Genomic DNA, 19,620 nt, shown 5'->3' with positions numbered 1-19,620 from the left:
GGCTCAATTAGATAGAATTTAATTAAATAAAAATAATTAAATTCCCTAGATTCTAATTCAATTCCAAATAACCTCAAAATAATACATCTTAAAGAACATGGCATGCTCATCACCTATATCCATTCTAAAACTCAATTAGGTTATTGGAACAACAAAGTAGAACTCTAATTAAATCATGCTAATTTAATTACCAAGGTTCTAAAGCAACTTCAAATGGTCCACAATTAATATATATTAGTAAACAAGTCATGGCCAATACAAATATCAACTTAAAATCTTAATTAAGCTAATGGGACCACAAAATAGATTTTAATTAATTCTTTTAACATATCTTAGAGAACATGCCAAGGACTAATGTAATATCACATTACAAGTTTATTTCATTCAATTTATGACCATGTGAATTAAACTTTCACTAAAGTTAAATATAAAATAAAAGTTGCAATTCTCATGCAATTAATCCCAATTTAATATATGCGAACAACCATACTAAAGCGTAATTTTCTAGCATACCACAATTCAATTCCAAGTTGTATATCACCATGAGGATTAAATCTTAAACAAGGAAATTAATTAAATGAAAGGTTTCAAAACCTCACCGAATATTCTAAATCAAATATATGTGAAGCTATATGACATGTACATCAAGAATATCAAGTCGGAATTCAAATGGAGTGAATAGTGCACTCGGGGCAAATTAATTAATCAAGTTAATTAATAATTACAAATTTTCAAAACACCTCCAATTACTTTCAAATTCAACTATGTTGAAGAGCATGCTAAGGCCAAATATAATATGCTATCACACATTAATTTCAAGCTAGTTAAGGCCACATGAATTAATATTTTATTCAAGATAAATATTAAATAAAATCTTCATTTCTTATCCAAATGCTCCAAATTTAATATATGCTAATCCACATATCAAGGTGTAATATAATGTCAAGCCCCAAGTTTAAAACATGCTATAACTCACCCAACTTGACCTCAAACCCAAGAATCCGCCGAAACCGAAGGGTTTTGTCGGGGACAACACAATCTACTTGAATTTGAAGGAAGCCCCATGAAAATCACAACTTGACCTCAAACTCAAACTTAAGAAATGGTCAGAAATAAATTCTAATAAGGGGGAATGGTAGAACACATCTAGGGGAACAAAAAATGTGAAGGCCGAAGACTTTTTACTTAGGAAAAGTAGATCAAAGGAGAAGAGAGAAGGTGGCAGCTCCATGGGCATCCATGGCTGTTTCAGGTCATGCAAGAGTGGTGGGGAAGAGGAAAAATGAAATATCTCATCCCCCTTTTGTAGAAATCTCAAAAAGTGCCCCGAACGGGCCCCGCCGAGTACGGAAAAGTGGAGTTTGAGCAAACCCGCTCAAATGGAAAAACTCCATGAATGAAAAAGATTCAAAATAATAAAATATAAATAACGAAAGAAATGGCGTAGAAAATTGAGTCCCGAGCAGAGAGTTATGCCCCGAATAAGTTCGAAGGCAACTTAGGCCAAAAACCCTGAAACTAGAGAAAAACGACCAGAACGGAATTCTAGGAGTACACGACTCGACGAAATGTGAAAATGAATTCCGTACGAGAATCCAGGTTCCAGATGAGATATTTTGCAATAACTTTCGTTAATTGCACAATGGCCCCTATAAAAAGGGTTAGCTGCGAAACTGCCCCAGAATGAAAATATCTTCCAAAATTTATTTTCTTAGATGCCACTGAAATAAAATATCTTCAAAATATATTTATGAAAAATACCCCAAGAAATGAAAAAGATTCTAAATAATTGTGCATCCATGCCCCTATGGACACCGGGAGCAACTAGAGTACTTTTTTGCAAAAGTAAAGATACGTATTTCGAGAAAACCACTAAAGATGAAGGCACGTGAAGTCAAAAACTAACTCTGAGCATGAAAAGTGAGGTTTTGCCAGACGAGTGACAAACGGGGAAAAGACAGAATAGGGAAAAAGACGAAACAGGGAAAAGGACGAAAGGCGCATAGTGTCGAAAAACGAAAATTGCGAAAATGACTCGGTCCTTAAAGGAAGTTGTCAAACCACGGAAAAGAGTCTTGGAAACCAATTTCGAGCACTCGATATGACACTAAGCGACAAGAAACAGAGTTCAGAATTGAAAATTAAACGGAAAAAATTTATTCGCAAAAATTTCAGGAAAAATGAAAGGAAGGCAAATGACAGGGTCGTTACAAACATGGAGAACGAGTCAAGTATTACCATAATAAAATTATATACACTTGTATTATAAGGAAACAAATACTATATAGTAAGAACTTATGAAATAAGCAATGCGAGCCCTAACCCAATTCAACCAAAGTAAAATCATTGTAAATAAAGGCATAGACCTCCCAATAAAGGGAAGCATTTTCTACTGATATTGTCTTTTATTCATTATATTTTGAGCATATTGCTAAGTTCTTTAACTTTTCCAAGTTAAACGAATTTTTGCACATACACTTTGGTGCTGCCTATGGGAAACGACGAAAGTTTCTCGTGAAGATTTGCAATTTGATACATGTTACATCGCTCCAGGATGGCAACATGAGCAAACACGATTCAATGCCAACAGATGGAACTCATATAAAGATACGTGAGGAGTCCATGCAACAGTTTGAAGTTCTATGACAAGAAAACAAAGCCAGCGTAACACAGATTCATCTCCTTTAATAGCAGAACGAAATGCTCCAAGCAGTAGTTGACCGACTAGCCACAGAAGGGTGAAGAGATGGCCAAAAATGATAAGGATCATAATGAAGGGGTGGAGAGAAATTTTTGGAAGAGTAAGAGTGTAATGACCCGGTCATTTTCTTCCTTTCCTTTTTCTGAAATTTTACGAATAAATTTTTTCCGTTTAATTTTCTTTTCTGAGTTCTGTTTCTCATCACTGGGTGTCATCTTGAGTGCTTGGAAATGGTTTCTGAGACTCTTTCATTTGGGTTGACAACTTCCTTTAAGGACCGAGTCATTTCCACATTTTTCGTTTTCCGACACTATTCATTTTTCGTCCTTTTCCCTATTTTGTCTTTTCCCCGTTTGTCACTTTGTTGGCATCACCTCACTTTTGTGTTTGGAGTTGGTTTTTGATTTCACGTATCTTCATTCTATGTGGTTTCCACGAAATATGTATCTATACTTTTACAGTAAAGTACCCTGGTTGCTCCGGGTGTCCACAAGGGCATGGATGCATAGTTTTTCAAAATCTTCTTCTTTTCTTGGGGTATTTTTCGTAAATATCTTTTGAAGATATTTTATTTCAAGGGTTTTTAAGAAAATATTTTTGGAAGATATTTTCATTCTGGGCCATTAGTTTAGTTTTCACTTTTTGGAGGGGCCATTGTGCAATTAATGAAGGTTATTGCTAAATGCCTTATTTTGAGTCTGGATCCTCGTACGGGATTCATTTTCACTTTTCGTCAATTTGTGTACTCTTAGAATTTCCTTCTGGTCATTTTTCTCCAGTTTCAGGATTTCTAGCCTCGGTTGCCGTCGAACTAGTTTGGGGCATATCTCTCTACTCGGAACTCAGTTTTTAATGTCATTTCTTCTGTTATTCATATTTTATCATTTCAGTTCTTTTTTGTTCACGGAGTTTTGCCGTTTGAGCGCGTCTGCTCAAATTCCACTTTTTCGGACCAAGCGGGCCCTTTCGGGGTACTTTTTGAGATTTCTATAAATAGGTTGCCCTAATTTAAAAAGTTAACTTTTTAGCCTTCTTCTCCACTTCATGGATGGGTACTATCTTTCTTTTTTTTTTTCTCCACTTGCATGCCTTTGTAAAAAGTCTTCCGCCTTAACGTTTATCGTAGACCTCGTCGTGTTCTACCTTTCCCCCTTATTAGAACCCCTTTTTGACCATTTTGTGAGTTCGGGTTTGAAGTCAAGCTGTGATTTTCATGGGGCTTCCTTGGGATTCTTGTTCACCGTGTTGTCCCCAACAAAACCCCGAAGTATCATCGGATTCGGAGCACATTTCTTTCGGTGGGGATTTGAGATTTTCATCTCAAATTGAAGTAAGGGATGTCATAGGTTTATATTTTTATTATCTTGCACGCTATTGATGCTTATACAACTTGTATGCATGCTTTTGTCCATAATCTAGAATTTAATTTAATTAATTTCTATGTTTATTCACATGATGATATTCAACTTAGAATTAAATTGTGGCATGCTAGTAAATTAGGCTTTGGTATGTTTGTTAACATATATTAAAATTGGAGTACTTCATAACATATTGCAACTTTTATTTAATAATTTTCTTTGGTGAAAGTTTAATTCTCATGGCCGTACCTTGCATGGAAATAAATTGTGATATGCTTTTAAATTAAGCCTTGGCATGTTCTTTAACATACTTTAATTTGAGAGCATTTGGATGAGTATGAAAATCTAGAGATTTTAATTAAAAGGATTAATTAAAATCTATTTAATGGTTCCATTGGCTTAATTAAGTTTTTAATTTGATATTTGTGATGAGCATGACTTGTACACTACCATATATTAATTTGGGACCATTTGGTATTGTTTTAGAAATTAGAGATTTAATTAAATTATAGGCCTAATTAAATTTTTGAATGGATATATGAAGTGACCATGCTATGTTGTTTAACATGTATTAATTAGGGATCATTTGAATAAGATTTGAAACCTAGAGAAATTAATTGGTTTATTTGATTAATTTTTGTTTCTATTGCATTATTGATTTAATCATGAGTTTGACATTGGTAGTATGTTTAAAGTATGATTTTATACTTGTATTAGATTTTTCAGTTTATGTTTTCAATATTGAATTATATTGTTATAACGTGTAAAAAATTGCACATTGAAGATTCGACATGTGATGTTATTATAGAGCGTAACGAATAAGATTCGACATTTGTCATCCTATAGTAGTTGTGGATTTAGAGCATGAGCTATGTGGTTACAACCTACTTGTGCATGGAATGTAGTTTCGTGCTTTATATATATTTCGTATATAAGTTGTTAACTTATTTATTTTGTAGTCACTTGGGATATTGTTACAGAGACAAGGCTAGAGTTTGGCTCTAGTGTGAGAGGTATGAGTTCTCCCCATTTATAGTGCGCGCTTAAGGTGGTATTCCCAGCAGGTTAATGCCCGGAATAACCGTTTAGGTCTTGGCTTTATCCAAGATTTGATGTCCAAGTCTTCCAATACTTGATTTCGCATTCAATTCCAAGTTGGCAACCAATGTTTAATTGTGACTTGTAGTTTTGGTTGTTGACGATTTAATGTTGTTAAGTATATTCAGGCATTATGATTTCTAATGAATCATTGCAGGTTTTTGATGTTGTTAAGTACATTCAGGCATTATGATTTCTAATGAATCATTGCAGGTTTCTAATGTTGTTAAGTACATTTATGTTATATTGTTCAAGTGCAACTTAAGAATGATCCTACTGATTCATTTGGAACATAGACGTTAGGTGGCATGACCCACTTTAGTTGTTTTCGCATTTTAGATTTCAAGTCAATGGCTTTGAAGATCTATATCTTGTTGCTTTGTATAACATGCTTCTATGTTGTTTGAATTGCATGAATGATGTGATTTATGCTAGAAATATTTTAAGGTAGCTTAGGATGCTCCCTCAGTCTCACATTTGACATAGACGTTAGGTGGCATGACCCTTTTGAATTGTTTTAAGTTAATGTAATAACTTTGTAAAATGTTAGGTCGATGCATGCTCATTTCCTATGAGTAGCTTTATGTTACTCACCCACGTAGTGGGGACATTTTTCAGGTACAGGGACCGTGATTCAGGGTGCACACTAAGCCATGGAAGTTTCGTAGACTTGAAGTATCATTTTCATGAAAATGTTGGCATGAAATCCTATTTGTAGCTTTGTATGTCAAAACTTGTATCTTTGATTCCATATATGAAATGTGTACATCAGTACACCTTTTACAATGTATTTGACTTGTGTGAGATGAAGTCGGAGGCCAATGACATTTATATTGCATCTTATGTGATTCTTGATTTCACGAAATGTTATGAAAATATTAGAAAATGTTAAGTTCTTGCTTCACCATATTTGCATCGGGTGTGGGAATTCCATTCTTTTTCTTTCATAGGGTCTCTATGAGCATGTATGAGGTGTGACCAAGGGCCAAACACCATTTTGTTATAGGTTTTGCATTTTTGTTTCATTTATTGCATTTTAAGGCACTTTTGGCCATTGAGAGGTCATATTTTGCCCTTGGGGTTAAATTTGTCCGGTTTTCTTTTAATTTGTTTCTGCTGCTTTCTTTGAGTTCTTTGACTTCACAGGAAGTCATAGATGTGTCTCGGGAATAATATGCATTATAGGGACGTCATTTCTATGTAAAATGACTGTTTTGCCCCTGGGGGCTTATTTGTCATATTTTCGATCTTCTACTTCCGCATCAGTTTTCATTGAGTTCCACGAACTCATGGAAGGTTACTTTGACTTCTTAGGATCTTGTTTTCTGTTTTCGCTTCCGCATTCAGATCCGTTATTGGGTCAATCTTCGGTTCATTACAGGACGCACTGGCTTGAAAACCAAGGCCGTCACAAGTGGTATCAGAGCTCCTAGGTTTGAATACCTTGGACGACGGGTTTTGGGTGTATATCACGTTGTTGTTGCTATGTTATACATGTGTATATGCTAATTATTAACATGTTTCAGTATTATAACATGTTTATGTGTTTCTTGATAATACGTTTGGTATTATGATATATTTCTATACTTATATGCTTATGTGTTTAAAAGCATCCTTTTTTTTTTTTTACATGTACGCTTATTTGCTTAAGTGCTTAATTGTTTAAACTACTTTCTTTAATTGCTTTAGCATAACTGTATGTTGTATACATTGATATGCTACTTATTTGATGCATTCATAGTGTGAGTTGCATTCAATCATAATAACTCGTGTTATTATTGATCTCGTTCCATTCCACGCATATAGTGTCATAGTCTAGACTCGCAGAGAGTCTTCTTGTTAAGGCTCATGTGAATGTAGAGTTGTAGTCTCTGTCTGGCGAGATGAAACGTAGGCCACGGAGGCACCGTTTTGTCTTATTTTCTTTTATCTTTTCGTGATGTAGTCATGGTGGTGTTAAAGGTGTCAGAGTCATCTCTTAGGACTTCGTAGTGGTCTTGATGTCATTGATGTCATGGAGGTCTTTTTTTTTAGTGTCATGGGATGATGAGTCAGGACTGACTTGAATCCTTCTCTTAGGAGTTAGGAAGTTACTTTGTGGGCCTCAGGGCGAGGTTTTTGTGTCTTGCCTTCTTAGGACGATGGTTTTGGGATTTGGATGGGTGTGTTCACCTAGAATCTTTCTTGTGTTGCCTTGGTTAGCTCTTACGAGCTACGGTTGGGATGTGAGTCTTTCTGTGTAATTAATTGCACTGGCGCAATTAATTGCTCTCCTTGGTCCTTGGAGACTTAAGGCATTACGTTAGGGTTCTGGTAAAATCCTGTAGAGTTCCTATAGAGCTCATTGGCATCTTAGTTTGGGAGATGGTTCCTTTCCTCGTAATGAGAGATTGGACTCATCCTGGTTTTGTGTTGTATTTTTGCATGCTGTCTTTTGAGAGGCATTTCATTCATTTCTGTTGATTTTACGAACTTGCCATTTGTATAATCACTTTTGTATGTTTATGAGCTCCATTGTTTTCAGGCATACCTTAAAAATATGTTTAAGATTTATGACTATGTATGACGAGCCCCTTTCCAAGTGTTTAAAAAATGGACTTTTTAATGCGAGAGGTTGCTTCGCAAAGTCAAAATAAGATTGTGGTTTCGGAAGCCTTTCTAGTCAAATTTACATTTATAAAACTACTACTACAACTAATGAAGTATAGCGAGTAGGGATCGTCCACATAGATTGTACGTGTTGGAATTTAACTTTGACTCTAATGTATCAATTGATTACAAAAGATAGAGATTGATTAATTAAACTAAGATGCAAGGAAATTAAAATGGAATTAAAATAAACTAGCGAGAGATAGGGATTTAAGAGATATGAAGAGAGGTCTTAGGGTGTTGGAATCACCACTAAGCTCATGTAATTAACCACTTGCTTTTTATTAATGGGGAATACATTGTTGTGAACAAAATGCGATTACCAATTGCAATATTAAGCATGGACTATTAAATTCATGTATGAATTGTCTACCTAATCAACAAATAAACTAAGTATAGAACAACTCATCAAATCTAAGCATGACCCATCAAATTAGTAACAATTGTAGCACACATCAATCTACAAAATCATGGAATTTGCAATAATAAGCCATGGAATATCAAAGCAAGTAAAGATTGTCTACCTACCTACAAGCATGAATTAAATTGTAGAACAACCAATCAAGCATAAGTATAATCCATCAAATTAATTGACAAACCCATGCTTAGCCATCACTAGATCCTTAATTAATTACACATAGACATGCAACCAACATAGAGAAACTAGTGTAGAGATCAATTCCCAAATAATCACACATAAGACAACATGTAATCAAATAGAGAATCAATAGAAAAAAGTAATCCATATGAATCATGTAAGAAATAATTCCTAATTTAATCACACATAGACATGTAAATAAACTAGAGAATTAATAGGAAGAATTAAATCATAGAAATAATAGAAATATATCAAGATTCATTAAATTCATAAGGCTAGAACACTAATCACAACAAAATATATAAATCCCCAAATATAGAAATACAAGAGTTTAGATTACACAAGACTTAGGGCTCATCCAAGCCTTAAGTGTAGATCTAGCCAATCATGGAGGAGGTAGATGTGGTCATGAAACCCTCAAGGGTAAGCTCCAAATATGGCTCCATCTTCTTCTTTTTCTTCTTTGAAGCTCTAGAGAGAGAGAGTGAGTGGATCTAGAGATGGGTTCTTGAGATGTGCCTCCACTTCCCTCTTTTCTTCTAACCCTAATCTCTAACTTTTCTAAAGAGAGAATAAAAATTACAATGTAAAAATAAAATGATAAAAAGCTTTGTTACAAATTGGTTCAATTCCCTTTAAATACAAGGTCCTTTTCTTAGTCACTAAGTCAGAAATATAGCCCAAAAATATCTAATCCCGCAACTATGTGGTTGGTAGAAATTAGCGCGCTAGGGAATTAGATAGCTCACTGCCAGCACATTTTCGTTCGATCAGCGTATGTTCGATCAATCCAACTTTTGATCGATCTGGGTTCGATCAATCGAACTTTTGATCGATCTGGGTTCGATCGATCCAACTCTGATCGGTCTCACTTTTCTCAGATCTATCAGACTTTTCTCAGATCTATCAAACTTTTCTCAGATCTATCCAACTTGGCAGTTTTTCAGCATCAGTCTCTTTTTGCTCCAAATCAGCCTCCTTTTGCTCCAAATTCTCACAAAGACTTAGTTTGACTCTAAAAAGGCCTTAAGAAGCCATTTTTAGCTCGTTTTAACTTTATTGACCTAAAAAGGGAAATAACATGAAATTAGTCTAAAACAAAAAAATAAGATAAATAAAGGTTCTAGAATACTCGAGCTTAAGGGGTTTAAAAGCGCACTTTTCAGCGCTCATCAATGTGATAGTCCGTGTGCGCATGTATATGATACGTTGCTTATACTGTATCTACTTACCATGTTTGTGTCGTTGGTGGTGTATAGCGCGTTGCTATTTATTTAACCTCTATGTGATATGTGGTTTATTTGGCTTACCTTATGTGTACTGTGCTTAGTACTATGATATTATTTGATTTATGTCATTTAAATTTTGCGAGCATATACTATATGAGTATTTGGTTTATATTGTTTAATCTTTCCTACACTTATGTTGGGGTTTTGTGACCTTGGATGTCGGGATTGTCATGAGTGAGTTACATGTAGACTTGTGTTTTGAGGTTTTAGTTGCCTATGCTAAGGATTTAGACCCAATGTTTTGTCTTTTGTATATAGCCTTACGGTAGGTCTAGTTTAGATCCGGGCTTAAGGTTTTGGTTTTGTGGGTCCAATCCATTGGCTTGAGGGCACAGACTCATCAGGCTGTGGATTTGGGACTGGTGCTGTTGTTGTTGCATTTTCAGATGTAGGGGTCATTAGTAACACCAGCGTTAGGGATTTAAGGCCTTAAGCGTAACGGTGCCAATGACATTGTTGTTAGAGTTTTGGGATTAGCTACCCCAATTCTCGCGGATGCCTGGTTCCCGTAGTGCTTTTGGTAATGATCATTTTCGACATTGATGTCATTTGTATCGAAAAATTTCTTTCTGAGTTGATATGTTGAGGGCATGTTAAGAACTAGTGCCTTATACTATCATGCTACCTTACTGATGAGTAAGTGTGGGCGGGTTCTGGTAATTGTTCGTACTGCTATATCATTCTTAACCATATGTTATGATTTGAATTGTCGTTGTCTTGGGGATTCTCTCGGTGATTGACTTTGAGTTGATATACTGATTCGTTTGGGAAGTGTCACTCAGTTCTTGATTTTTGTGTCCCTTCGGATGACTTTCAGGCTTTTGGAGTTGTCCTTTAGCACCTTATGGTTTGTCCTTTGGTTTGATCTTACTTTGATCTTATTCGGTTCTCTTTTGTTTGCTCCTGATTTCGAGGACAAAATCCCTTTAAGGAGGGTAGGTTGTAATGACCCGGTTATTTTCTTCCTTTCCTTTTTCTGAAATTTTTCGGATAAATTTTTTCCGTTTAATTTTCTTTTCTGAGCTCTATTTCTCATCAATGGGTGTCATCTCGAGTGATTTGAAATGGTTTTCGCGACTCTTTCGTTTGGATTGACAACTTTCTTTAAGGACCGAGTCATTTTCACATTTTTCATTTTTCGACACTATTCACTTTTCTTCATTTTCCCTATTTTGTCTTTTCCTTATTTGTCACTTTGTTGCCATAACCTCACTTTTGTGTTCGAAGTTGGTTTTTGACTTCACGTATCTTAATTCTAAGTGGTTTCCACGAAATACGTATCTTTACTTTTGCCTCTATGGACACCAAGAGCAACTAGAGTTCTTTACTTTTGCAGTAAAGAACTCTGGTTGCTCCTGGTGTCCATAGAGGCATGAATACATAGTTTTCCAGAATCTTCTTCTTTTCTTAGGGTGTTTCTTGTAAATATCTTTTGAAGATATTTTATTTTAGGGGTTTTTAAGAAAATATTTTTGGAAGATATTTTTATTCTAGTCCAATAGTGCAGTTGTCACTTTTTGGAGGGGCCATTGTGCAAATAATGAAAGTTATTATTAAATGCCTTATTTTGAGCCTGGATACTCGTACGGGATTCATTTTCACTTTTCGTCAATTCGTGGACTCTTAGAATTTTCTTCTGGTCATTTTTCTCCAATTTCAGGATTTCTGGCCCTAGTTGATGCTGAACTTGTTCGGGGCATATCTCTTTGCTCGGAACTCAGTTTTTGACTCCATTTCTTCTGTTATTCATATTTTATCATTTCAGTTCTTTTTCATTCACGTAGTTTTGCCGTTTGAGCGCGTTTGCTAAAATTCCACTTTTTCGTACCTAGAGGGCACTTTCGGGGCACTTTTTGAGATTTCTATAAATAGGTTGCCCTAATTTAAAAAGTTAACTTTTCAGCCTTCTTCTCCACTTCATGGATGGCTGCCACCTTTCTTTCTTCTTCTCCACTTGCATGCCTTTGAAAAAAGTCTTTCGCCTCAACGTTTATCGTAGACTTCGTCGTGCTCTACCTTTTCCCCTAATTAGAACCCATTTCTTACCATTTTGTGAGTTCAGGTTTGAAGTCAAGTTGTGATTTTCATGGGGTTTCTTTGGGATTCTTGTTCACCATGTTTTCCCCGACAAAACCCCAAAGTATTATTGGATTCGGAGCATTTTTCTTTCGGTGGGGATTTGAGATTTTCATCTCAAATTGAGGTAGGGGATGTTATAGGTTTATATTTTTGTTATCTTGCATGCTATTGATGCTTATATAACTTGTATGTATGCTTTTGTTCATAATCTAGAATTTAATTTAATTAATTTCTATGTTTAAGATTTAATTCACATGATGATATTCAACTTAGAATTAAATTGTGGCATGCTAGTAAATTAGGCTTTGGTATGTTTGTTAACATATATTAAAATTGGAGTATTTGATAAAGTATTGCAACTTTTATTTAATAATTTTCTTTGGTGAAAGTTTAATTCTCATGGCCGTACCTTGCATGGAAATAACTTGTGATATGCTTTTAAATTAAGTCTTGGTATGTTCTTTAACATACTTTAATTTGAGAGCATTTAGATGAGTTTGAAAATGTAGAGATTTTAATTAAAAGGATTAATTAAAATCTATTTAATGGTTGCATTAGCTTAATTAAGTTTTTAACTTAATATTAGTAATGAGCATGACTTCTAGACTACCATATATTAATTTGGTACCATTTAGTGTTGTTTTAGAAGTTAGAGATTTAATTATCATGATTGAATTAAATTCTACCTTATTGTTCCAAGGCCTAATTAAGTTTTTGAATGGATATATAAAATGACCATGCTATGTTGTTTAACATGTGTTAATTAGGGATCATTTGATTGAGATTTGAAACATAGAGAAATTAATTGGTTTATTTGATTAATTTTCGTTTCTATTGTATTATTGATTTAATCATGAGTTTGACATTAGTAGTATGTTTAAAGCGTGATTTTAGACTTATAGTAGATTCTTTAGTTTATGTTTTCAATATTGAATTATATTGTTATAGCGTGTAACAAATCGCACACTGAAGATTCGACATGTGATGTTATTATAGCGCGTAACGAATCGCGCTCAGAAGATTTGACATTTGTCATCCTATAGTAGTTGTGGATTTAGAGCATGAGCTATGTGGTTACAACCTACTTGTGCATGGAATGTAGTTTCGTGCTTTATATATATTTCGTATATAAGTTGTTAAGTTATTTATTTTGGAATCACTTAGGACATTGTTATAGAGATAAGGGTAGAGTTTGGTTCTAGTGCAGGAGGTATGAGTTCTCCCCATTTATAGTGCGCACTTAGGGTGGTGTTCCCAGTGGGTTAATGCCCGGAATAACCAGTCTTGGCTTTATCCAAGATTTGATGTCCAAGTCTTCCACTACTTAATTTCGCATTCAATTCCAAGTTGGCAACCAATGTTTAATTGTGACTTGTGGTTTTGGTTATTGGCAATTTAATGTTGTTAAGTACATTAAGGCATTATGATTTCTAATGAATCATTGCAGGTTTTTCATGTTGTTAAGTACATTCAGGCATTATGATTTCTAATAAATCATTACAGGTTTTTGTTGTTGTTAAGTACATCTATGCTATATTGTTCCAGTGCAACTTAGGAATGATCCTATAGATTCATTTGGAACATAGATGTTAGGTGGCATGACCCACTTTAATTGTTTTTGCATTTTAGATTTCAAGTCAATGGCTTTGAAGATGTATATCTTGTTGCTTTGTATAGCATACTTCTATATTGTTTGAATTGCATGAATGATGTGATTTATGCTAGAAATATTTTAAGGTAGCTTAGGATGCTCCCTGAGTCTCACCTTTGACATAGACGTTAGGTGGCATGACCCTTTTGAATTGTTTTAAGTTAATGTAATAACTTTGTAAAACGTTAGGTCGATGCATTCTCATTTTCTATGAGTAGCTTTATGTTACTCACCCACGTAGTGGGGACATTTTTTAGGTACAGGGACCTTGATTCAGGATGCACACTAAGCCATGGAAGTTTCGTAGACTTGAAGTATCATTTTCATGAAAATGTTGGCATGAAATCCTATTTGTAGCTTTGTATTTCAAAACTTGTATCTTTCATTCTATATATGTAATGTGTACATAAGTACACCTTTTACGATGTATTTAACTTGTGTGAGATGAGGCCGGAGGCCAATGACATTTATATTGCATCTTATGTGATTCTTGATTTCACGAAATGTTATGAAAATATTGGAAAATGTTAAGTTCTTCCTTCACCATGTTTGCATCGGGTGTGGGAATTCCATTTTTTTTCTTTCGTAGGGTCTCTATGATCATGTATGAGGTGTGGCGAAGGGCGAAACACCATTTTGTTATAGGTTTTGCATTTTTGTTTCATTTATTGCATTTTAAGGCACTTTTGGCCATTAAGAGGTCATATTTTGCCCTTGGGGTTAAATTTGTCCGGTTTTCTTTTAATTTGTTTCCGCTACTTTCTTTGAGTTCTATGACTTCACGAGAAGTCATGGATGTGTGTCGGGAATAATATACATTTTAGGGACGTCATTTCTATGTAAAATGACTATTTTGCCCTTGGGGGCTTATTTGTCATATTTTCGATCTTCTACTTCCGCATGAGTTCTCATTGAGTTCCACAACCTCATGGAAGGTCACTTTGACTTCTTAAAGTCTTGTTTTCTGTTTTCGCTTCCGCATTCGGATCCGTTATTGGGTGAATCTTCAGTTCATTACAGGATGCACAGGCTTGAAAAACCAGGGCCGTCACAAAGGGGGTCGCGTGAATTCACGTGATGCCCTATCTCCTATATTTGCAAAAAAAACAAGCTGTGAAATGACAGCTTTGCCCCCGAACTTCTTTTTTTTTTACATATTCATGCCATTTTCAAATTTATGATGGTTTTTGGAGTATTTGACCTCATCCTGGCATCACACATCTGATGTGGCATGTTTTTTTTTTTTTTTTTTTTTTTTTAGTGAGGTTTAAAAATCATCTGCACAGTGGTGACCTGATTATTTTGCCCCTGGGAGTGGAAATTAGGACAAAGGGGCCCCAGACCGGGACATAAGCAAGATTATAATGGTTTCTAAGGTTTTTGGACCTTCGAAATCCATTGGCAATGTCCATTTGTCTATTTGAATCTTTGTTTGAAAAGTTAAACCTCAAAGTTAACCGTTTAGCCTCTACCGTAGAGACTTGGTCAAAGGTGGGGCCGAATTGGAAGGTAGATAATATTACAGTGCTTTTTAAGGTTTTTGGGCCTTCTAAGAACAATGGTGAAGTTCCTAAGTAAGTTTGACAATCGGTGTGAAAATTCAAACTCAGGGTTAACCGTTTAGGTCTCGCTGAAGGGTTTGGTCAAATTAAGTGATGCAGATGGGTATAGGCCTTGAGAAGAGGTATACCCTAGGGTTTTTGGTTATACTGGACATGATGGTGGAGTTAGTGTTTCATTTGACTATTGGATCATGAGGTTGCAATGTAAAATCTTGAATTTACCCTTATCGAGAAATTGGTGATCGAGTGCCGAGAATTAAGTGATGTGGTCGATCGAAGCATTTCCTAAGATCTTGAGATATCTTAGGTGTGATGGTGAACATCCAATTATATGGTCTGACCAATTATACGGTCCGATTCTTAGTTTTCAATTTTCTAACATAAGTAGCCCTATAGGGGAAGGGTGTCGAGAAATGGAAATATCGTTCCTTCTTAGGATTCGGATGATTGGTATATTGAAGAGCGAAGGAAAAATGAGGTGTCTACAGTATATAGATGAGATTCTTATCTTCTCAAAAGATAGAGAGTCCCATATCTATCTAAAGTGACTAAAGCCATAAAAATACATGGTATCATTATTAGTAAAAAGAAAATGATATTTGAGAGCAAAAAGATAGACTTTCTAGGTTTAACTATAGATAATGTAAAGATTGTACTTCAACAACATGTGTTAAAAAAGTTCAATGGTTTTCCGGATAAAATTGAAGATGCTGAGCAACTTCAGAGATTCTTAGGATGTGTTAACTATATGAGAGAATTAATATCTCCCAAATATAGCTCAATATACTCTAAGTTTAACTAAAAAAACTCATAAAAGGAGAAAAATGGATGTTTAATCAAAGTGTCATCCAATGAATAAAAGAGATAAAAGACTTGGCCAAGCAATTGGAAAGACTAAAACTTCCTAGGGAAAATGACTTTTTAATAGTTGAAATAGATGTTTCAGATGCAAACTGGAGTGGGATTATGAAAGCTAGAAGTCTAGACACAGCCCTAGAAGAAGTTTATAAGTATACCTCAAGAACGTTTAAACTAAGTGAGTTAAATTGTACTCCAATGGAAAAAGAAATCCTTGCTATTAATAATACCCTGCTTAATTTTGAGATTTTTATATGGCCTCAAAGGTTTCTTATAAGAACGAATTGTAAGTATTTCTCAACCATTATTAAGTCTAATTTTGATAGGTGCATGAGCAAAAGAAGATTATTGTAGTGAAGACAATGGTTAATTTACTAACTTTCAATTTGATGTTGAACATATTGCAGGATCAACCAACAGTCTACTAAACGCATTAACATGCAAAATGGCATATATGGTTCGAGTTTTGAACCCAAAGCCATAAGGTTAAAAACTCGGAAGAGGAGAAATGGGAAAATCAAAGGGTTAAAACATCTTAAAAACCAAAATATCAAAAATTGTTTGTTCTGGTGATATATCTATCCCAAAGGTTTTAAATAAACGATTTGTTTTTAAAACAAGCAAGAGATTGAACTTATTTCAAAAAATTCTCCTTGATAATATTTGGTCAAAGTTCAAATAAGGAGAAAATATCTTATTTCTGTCTATTATGAAAATAACTGCATAATATTAATTTGGCAAAAATAAACAGATATCTCAAGATTAGAAGATAATTTCCAACCAAATGAAATAAACTATCGTAAGAAGAAATCTATTCAAATAGTCTACATTTTCTACAGGTGCTCCATCAAATCTTTGTCAAGAGGCTCACGAAACATTTCCTAAATATGTGTTTAATCATATCATGATCAAAGAGCTAACATGGTAGATAAAATGGAGAGAATTTCTCTCTAAATTATGAAATTTTGATCATCCAAAAGAAAAGTTAATTATCAAGGGATATGTCTGAGACCATCTCAAACTCATGGTTTTCGAAAGAGAAAAATATTCTGAGCAACCAGGAAGACACTATGATCAAGAGCTTCTAGTATGGATCTTTGAAAATGGCTTCATGGATTCCATGCTATATAATACACCATACCAACTTGAGGGAATGCCTCAATGTATCAAAGATGTATGTGATGCAATGCAACAACATCCTAATCAAGTGATTAAGATCAAAGTCCACATAGCTGGGCCTAAATGGGATGGATTTTGTTTCTACCCAAGTATACATTTAAAAGTGTTGATGCAAAAATCCGCAAGGCCCAGAGCTGAGGGCTATTCCTGCAAGATAAGAGAAGTGATGATCAGCGTGGTGCTGGCCGGGTGCACTCCAACGGTCAAGTTAGTACTTGACAATTGAATTTCTAATAAAGGATTAAATATGGGATTTATGGCGTACCTTTTGAATTACCCGACCTCTCCTTTTATAAGAGAGTTTTGATAGTAGTATCCACCTAGGGAATTGGTTCGCTTTACTTTTCCATCAAGGACTAGTAGAGTTATTCCACATAGAAGTCACTGTTATCCCATCTATGTGTAGTATATCCAAACTTGTTGGGCTTTTGTGTTGGCTAGACTTCTACTTAGGCTAATATTCCTTATCAATTGCCCCCCATTCCCGTATTTGCCTGTCAAACTTAGGGAATGTGAGTTGTTTCCATCCTTGCTTTATTTTTAACCTTAATATTGTGTTTTTGCATAAGCACAGTTCAAAGTAATATAGAGAGATATAGCAGTGGCAGTGTGGCCATGTTTTCAATCAATTTCTTTGTGGGCTAAGAAGATATTACTTGTTGATGTGTGTTTCCGAGCGGTGGAACTTTTTTTTTTTTTTTTTTTCTCAAACTAAGTTTTCTCATTTGCATGCACATATATGTATGTAAATGCACAATATGTAGAGAATAAAATAAAGGCATTAAGGTATTGCAAATATAATGTAGTAAATGGTTTTACTTATATATTTTGAAGATCATATTATGCCCCTGACCGATGTGCATTACTCAAGTAGTGTGCCTGATTTGACATTGGCCTTAGTACGTCATTTTTTACTTTGAGATTCTTTGGTCTAGCTCTATTATCTTCACCCCTATAGTAGGGGAGTAGTTGTCTCGCCTCCTTTAATAAGGGGGATGATTTTCACCCCTTAAATAAGAGAAAGGTAATCTCACCCAGGGAGGTAGTCATCTTGTCCTTTTGTAAAGGAAAGAAACTATAATTGTCTCACCTTTCTCTGTAGAGGGAGTAGTCATTCTCTCGTCCCTTTAATGAGGGAAGAAGGTTAGGTATCAGAATTCACCCAACTCGTCATTTTTAATATGGGGACAGTTACAAGCTTCACTCAACTCAGGCTATTTTGATTTCGACCCTTTTAATACGGGGACGATAATTACAAGCTTTATTTTAGCTCGGGCCCTTATAGTAAATGACATTTTGATTTCGACCCCTTTTAATATGGGGGACGACAATTACGAACTTTCTTCAGCTCGGGCCTTTATACTACGGGGCACTTTGATTTCAACCTCTTCTAATACGGGGGATGACAATTACGAGCTTCATTCAGCTCGGGCCCTTATAGTACGGGGTATTTTGATTTCGACCCCTTTTGATACGGGGGACGACAATTACAAGCTTCATTCAGCTCGGGCACTTATAATATGGGGCACTTTGATTTCAATCCCTTTTAATACTGAGGATGACAATTATGAGCTTCATTCAGCTCGGGCCCTTATAGAATGGGGTACTTTGATTTCAACCCCTTTTAATACGGGGGACGACAATTATGAGCTTCATTCAGCTCGGGCCCTTATAGTACAGGGAACTTTGATTTTAACCCCTTTTAATTCGGGGGACGACAATTACGAGCTTTATTTAGCTCGGGCCTTTATAGTATGGGGCACTTTGATTTCAACCCTTTTTAAAATGGGGGATGACAATTACGAGTTTCATTCAGCTCGTACCCTTGTAGTACATGGCACTTTAATAAGAAGGACCTCCTTTAGTAGCCCCTTTAGGAAATCGAAGATGCACGTTATTTGTTGGAAAAACAATTCTAGGAGTAGAAGCTTAAAATGGCTTCTCATTAGTCACCACAAATTAATCAGAGAGAGGAAAAATAATTTGTACCTTCTTTGCTTGAAAACTTTATGCTTGAAACATCTATTATTGCAATCTAGAGCCAAGTCTGTAGTGCACTACACAAGTGCAAATATCATGCCGGTGTCCGTAAAATCCACTGCTCCAGTAACATACATGCTGGTTAAAGGATCAAAAGATGCTTATGTCTTGTCAATATAAAGGCTCAAGTAAAACATCTTATTTCGGTTCAGCCTCAATTCGTGATTCAAAAATATTGGATAGCCTCACCAGGTTGAATGACTCATGCTCATAGATATGAATGAGAAACTTAGCAAGAGTGAATGGAAGCACCAAGTTTGGATACAAGCTTGTGCAGATTAAGAGTGATGATGGAAGTTTGCACTAATCATTTTTTAGACCAAATGACGCACACGGTCTCTTCTTGTCTGAACCATGCACAGGGCCTCTTCTTGTCTATTGCTCTTAAACCTCTCGGTTGTGCTCACTATATGTGTACGTAAGTATATATATAACTCTCTGCTGATCGAGGTTTTGGGCTTCGAATGAACAAAGGGATAATACTGAGCTTTCCGATCTAGTCATTTATGGAGTTTCAATTCGGTTCAAATAGCTTCAGTTCGAAGATTACCGGAACTA

Source organism: Cornus florida, unplaced genomic scaffold (assembly GCF_030987335.1).
Source record: "Cornus florida cultivar Cherokee Brave unplaced genomic scaffold, ASM3098733v1 CherokeeBrave_3.0.0_Hap2_Chr07, whole genome shotgun sequence".
NCBI classification, from domain to species: Eukaryota; Viridiplantae; Streptophyta; class Magnoliopsida; order Cornales; family Cornaceae; genus Cornus; species Cornus florida.
This window is presented reverse-complemented; position numbering follows the sequence as displayed.